We start from the raw sequence: 6,065 nt of genomic DNA, 5'->3' as shown, positions 1-6,065 counted from the left end.
CTCAGCTCTCTCCAACGGCCAGATGCTCTATTTAAACTGCAAATATACTTCAGAAGATCAAACTGAACGAGTTCCCATCTTCTCTTGCCTTCCAAATCATTCTAGGTTAATTGGAAGCCAAGACTGTACGGACTGCCTTGTGTAGCAAGTTTGTATGGACCAGACTCATTTCAAGTATCTCTTCTTCTCTTTATCTTCTTTATTTCTCAGGCAATAGATCACACTCAGCCATGCTTCTTTCTTCTTCATTCTAACACACCGGACCTCCCTCTCCTCCTCCCTTCAAACCGGAACCTTCTCAAGTCGTTTTCTTCATCGGGTTTCTTGAGAAAAGTGAAGAGATAAAGAGACAGAAGAAGAAGATATTAGAAAACAAATAATTATTAAGCAAAGGAGAATAGAAAAAAAAATCACAGTTATTAAGGAGGAAGAGATAAGGAGATGAAGATAGAGAAGAGAGCGACAAATCTGGGAAAGAGATAGAGAATGAAGAAAAAAGAAAAAAAGAAAAAATAATTTTTTTTTTTAAATGCAAAATATTTCATCCATTAGATTTATGTCTAATCAACGGCTGAGACTAAAAAAAGGTAATCCTCACCTTCTTAGATTGACCAATAGCAATTAACCATTCTTATTCTGTTTAAAATATATATACATGATTTTAAACGTTTTTTATACAAATATTTATAATATTTTGAGTTTATGGTTACGGTTAAGATTTATAAAAGTTTGAAAATATTAGATTAATATCAAGATTATGGTTTGGATATAGTGTTTAGGTTTAGAGTTTAGTGTTTGAAATATAGTGTTAAGAGTTAGGGGGGTGTATTGAATTAAGGGTTTTAGGAGATTTTGAGATTTTGTTAAAATCTCCTGTTATTGAATCAATGATTTTAAAAATTCTTTTTAAATCAACTGTTATTCAATATGAAATTTGTGCAAAGTCACTAAAACTCACTTGGAATCTCATGTTATTCAATTAACAATTTGTAAAAACTATATCAAATTAACTGTTATTCAACTCTAAACAAATTTTAGTAAGAAAAATTAATGATACAGATTTTAGGAGAATTGACATTCATTTTTAGTTGAAAATATTTATTGTAAAATACCACCTCCATAGATGTTATTTGATGAAACTCAAAAATAAATTAAATACTATTCAGATTAACACATAAGAGTCGAGACTTGCTCATACTTGTGTGTTCTCCTTTTGCTATTCCTCCCCACCCAGCCACCACTCCCTTCTCCACATCACCTCATCCTCTCTCCTCTCACCGAGCCATCACTCTCTTCTCCACATCAACCCCACTTCTTCCTCTCTCTCCTCTCCACCTAGCCACCACTATCTATCCCTTCCGTTCAACGCACCACCAAAGATCTCGAGGATTTCAGCTTCTTTTTTTTCTAATCTCTACCTCGCTACTCCTCAATCCCTTCTCCACCTCTACAAGGCTAGTCGTCAGCCTGGTTCCATGCTCTCACGGGCTAAATGTAGCCTCGTCGTTGATTGTGAGATGCTGCCATTTTCAGAATAAGCCCAAACTTTGATGGTTTCCTTCCAACGATGACGATTTATGAGATACTGATCCCATCATAGGAGGGAGGTGACCGTGTTCGTAATTGCCTCAAAATCATTATACATTCGAGTATATTGAGATGCCACACCTTTGATGTTTTTCAACAGACCAGAGTATAGTCGCTGACCTCCAACAATAACCAATCACGTGACTTCACCGCTATGGAATCCCTCCATAGATGTGAGATATGTGAAAGGAAGACTGGGTATATCAGTTGCTTTCCATACAGATAAGCTATTAGACTGCACAAAAGTAACTTACTTTAGAACCAGCAAGGAAGCAGAGAACTAACACAAGTAGAAAGTGAGAAGAAACTAAAATACTTACACTTGTTTACTGGTTTGAATGTTAAAAGCCTGCTGAGATGTATATAAACAAAATCTGTGAGACCAGAGCCAAAACCAACACAACAAATCCTACTCATGAGTATAGACGACTGCCATAAGAGTTTCCTTAAACTAACCTTTACAGCATTTGCCAAGCCAAGGAAAACTCATGGGCTATAACTGAATAAAGACCCTGCTTCCGCTTGGAGGTTGATTGTATGAACACACTGGGCACTGGCCAGTGTGGCAGTCCCATATTCACAATGCTTATTCTTACGTTTGATATATATAATTATGACAAAACCATTAGCTTGGACTTTATGCCTGATGGGCTCAATCTAGCAAGCAAGTATACTTCATAGTGATGGCAACACCAGGAAGAATGACTCGAATCAGCCACGTTGACGTCATTGAAAATTATTTGATCCTCTTTTAAAACCTCTAACCTTCCGAATGAGACGTAGATCACTGAACCATACGGTTTTGAGTCAAGACAATCAAGGGTTTTGAGTCATGACAATCAAGGCATTCGTTGACTTGAGCATTGTTGAGACTGATTACATAATTTTTATCGCCTGCAAATCGTTTTTCTAAGTATACTGATGGAATCATTGGTCTTATATTCTTGACAGTACATTGGTTCTTCATCCGTTCTAGCACTTAAGAAGAAAACAAATAACATAGTAAATACATGAAATAAAAGAAACGTTAGTATAGCTTGATTGGTTATATCCTTTGGTCGCAGACAGCACATAGCAGGAGCATGGAGAGTATAGTGGAGCTTAAATGAAATTTTATCATACGAAAACCTTATTCAGCAATGAGTCGACGACAAACAGACACACTCTATTTTCAGCAAGAAGAGGCTAAGATGGGGAAAAGCTTGCAAGAAGAGGCTAAGATGGGGAAAAGCTTGCAACGAAGCAACATCAGTTAAATATTATCATTTCAAATCACCAAACAATTCTAAAATTTTTGGAAAATATTTTATCAAATCACCTATAAATTTCATTTTTATTTTAAACTTTTACTGAAATCACTCAAACAACTTTAAATCTCACTTAAATCCCACCAAAATTATAACACTCCAAAATCTCCTAAAACACTTAATTCAATACATCCCCTTAGTTTTAGATTTTATGATTTATAAAAAAATTATGATAAATCAAAGTTTAGGTTTAGAGTTTAGTGTTTGAAATATAGTGTTAGGAGTTAGTTTTAGATTTTATTATTTATAAAAAAAATTATGATAAAGAGTAAAGTTTAGTTTTGTGATTTAAGGTTTGGATGTTGGAATATAAGTTTTTGGGTTAAAGTTGTATTTTGTATTAACGTTGGAAAATAATAGATTTGAAGACTTGATATAATATTTGTAGTTAAATTTTAATAATTTAGATTTGAATTTTATAAGATATAGAGTTTGATTAAAGATTTGTGTTTAGGAAATTATAGTTTCAGATTAAGAAGATTTAATTTTGAGTTTAATTTTAAGATTTGAAGTTATAATATGTAAATATTAGAGTTTGGGGTTTAAAACTATGTTTAGGGTTTAGGGGTTCAAATAGCTTTTCTTAGGGTTAGAAAAATGTTACTATATGTTTTTGATAGCACTATCAAAGCCGCTTAAATAATATCTTTGGCGCTTTAGTCTAATTTTCCACTAAGTATTAGCGGAATCAGGGATTTTATCTTCCCGCTCACTTTATTTACAAAATAGCATTAATTAAGTGCTACTTTAGGTTTCATTCTATCATAGCATTTATCTAAGGCTATTCTATAGTACGGAAATTTTAAACTCATCTAAGATAGCAGTTCGGTAAAACGTGCTATAACAATGTGCTATCAATGTGAACTTTTTTTGTAGTGTAGATGTTAACTCTAACGGTTTCTTTGGCTCTGTCGCAATGTTTGCAAATTCTCTATGTCTCCTTTCATGACATTCTCTTTTCTAAGGTCCTTCTTCACAGATAAAAAAAAAACCTGATTTGTTTTTATCAAACCTTTGCCTAGACTTAGATCTGCCCCTGCTGTTAGATTTCCCTTTCCATGGATTTGATTTTTCTTCATAACCCCTTTTCTCTGATCTGCCCCTTGATTCCACATACAAACCCTCTGCGCCAGACCTGGATTTATTCAGCAATCCCTTTTCCTTCAACTCCCCTTCTTTGGAGTATGCTGAATTAATCATGTCGTTCATAGGAGTTTCTTTTGCAGTTCCGTACTTGAGCGTGTCAACTAGTGGATAAAATTGTTGGAGCAAGCTAGATAGAACTTGAATTGCCTGATCTTCATCGGTAATGTTGATGTTTAGATTTGCAAGATCTGATACTAGCTTGAGAAAAGTATCTAGGTTTTTCTCGATGCTCTTGTGATCTTCCATCTTGAAGCTCGCAAACCTTTGCTTCATGTAGATCCTATTACACCATGTTAGATATGTTTCCATATGGTCTATTTAATAAATTATTATGAAAGTTGAGATAATAATGTTATTTAAATTTTATATTTTATGAAATAATTAATTCGTCATTTCTTCTGGTTGATTAAAAAATAATTTGAGAATCATAATAAACAGTGGCTTACTCTTACCATCAAGTTTATTTGTAAACTCGATGAAAACCAAAAAAAAAAAATGAAATGGCTCGGTAGAAAGAAACGAATTGAGATATACAGTATTTAAGTTTGTTTTAAATTTTTTAATCTATTACAAATTTAGATGATTCTTATAGCATACAATGCCTTGAAATAATAAAATGTGTATTAAAATAAATATTGATTTTATTTCAACTGCATTAGGTTGCAATTTTATATTAAAAATATATTTTATTTCAGTACATGTGATATTTGTATTTTTAACATACTTTAGAACATATTTTTTATTAATCTATAAAATGTTAAACTATCAATATTATTAGTGAGCTACATAATATTAATTTTTATTTTATTTTGTAGGAATATTACTGGAAATCTCAACCTTATAATAAAATTATGATTTGGTATATTATATTAATACACTACAAGAAAACATATTTTTTACGAGGACAGTATTCGTTGTAAATTCGTCGTAAACGGGGTGTTACGACGAATTAACCTCGAAAGACGTTTCATTGTTAAACGACCGTCGTAACAGAGGTTTCTTCGTAAATGACTCATTACGTTTACGACGAAATATATTCCTCGTAAACCGCAGGGAAACTATTCGTCGTAAACGACACGTAAGACTTCGTGGTAAAGCCCACGTAATGATTTCGATGTAAAGCACACGTAAACATTTTTGTTGTAAAGAACACGTAAAAATTTCGATGTAAAACCCTCGTAAATCTTTCGATGTTAATCACTCATAAACATTCGATGTAAACTCCATGTAATGTTTACGAGGAGTTTACATCGATTCTTATTATATTATTATTAGTATATAATAAATTTGAATTTATATTTACTATTCGAAATTTAAAATATTTTAAATTTTAAAACGAAATATGAAAATGAAAAACATATTTTAAAAAAGCATTTAAAAGTCATACAATATTTAAATTCATAATACAAACATAAATATAAAAAAAACGACATATTGTCGAAGTAGTCGGTGGGGTTGCTCTACTGTTGACGGTTTGGATCAGACTCTTCGGGATTTCGTGATGGCAACCCCAGAGCGGCTCGTCTCTCACTCAACATTCTCTGCATAGTCGGGTTTCCCACCGCCATCACGTCTAGCAGATCCTCAAAAGAGTCTAAACGAACCTGCTAGCTATATATTCGAGCTTTCATCTAAGAAGTCTCTTCATCCCATCTCGAAGTGTATGACGAAGTTGCCCTTTCAACTTCGTTAACAGAGCATATGCCGACTATTCGTCCCTTCTTTTTCGGAGCCACCTATAAAATAAAAATATAACGTAAAACAAAAAATATGTTAAAATATAAAAATAACGTAAACAAAAATTTTAAGGTGTACCTCTTCGAAGATTCTGTCGGCCTCTTTGGTGGTCAATGTGACGGGTAATCCATCGGGAGACTGTTGGGTTAGTTGTGTCTACCGTTCTTCAATCTGAGCAGCCACTGCATGGAAGAGTTTCTCGGATGTAGGATCCACAAAAACTCCGTCGGATGTGGCGTGAGTCATCTTGAATAGCTCAGACAGAGATGGTAAGACTCCCGTCTTCTC

General features: G+C 33.5%; 1 long non-coding RNA gene across 1 annotated transcript; it reads right to left on the bottom strand.

Moving 5' to 3' along the window:
• Positions 1-1,122: 1,122 nt before the first annotated feature.
• On the bottom strand, positions 1,123-2,163 carry LOC106294168. Its single transcript, XR_001260759.1, has 3 exons — positions 2,044-2,163; positions 1,908-1,939; positions 1,123-1,822 (listed from the first exon to the last, which is right to left on the bottom strand). It is a non-coding gene; the product is annotated as an uncharacterized LOC106294168 (long non-coding RNA).
• Positions 2,164-6,065: the final 3,902 nt, after the last annotated feature.

This window comes from Brassica oleracea, chromosome C5 (genome assembly GCF_000695525.1).
Source record: "Brassica oleracea var. oleracea cultivar TO1000 chromosome C5, BOL, whole genome shotgun sequence".
Taxonomy (NCBI): Eukaryota; Viridiplantae; Streptophyta; class Magnoliopsida; order Brassicales; family Brassicaceae; genus Brassica; species Brassica oleracea.
This window is presented reverse-complemented; position numbering and strand designations above follow the sequence as displayed.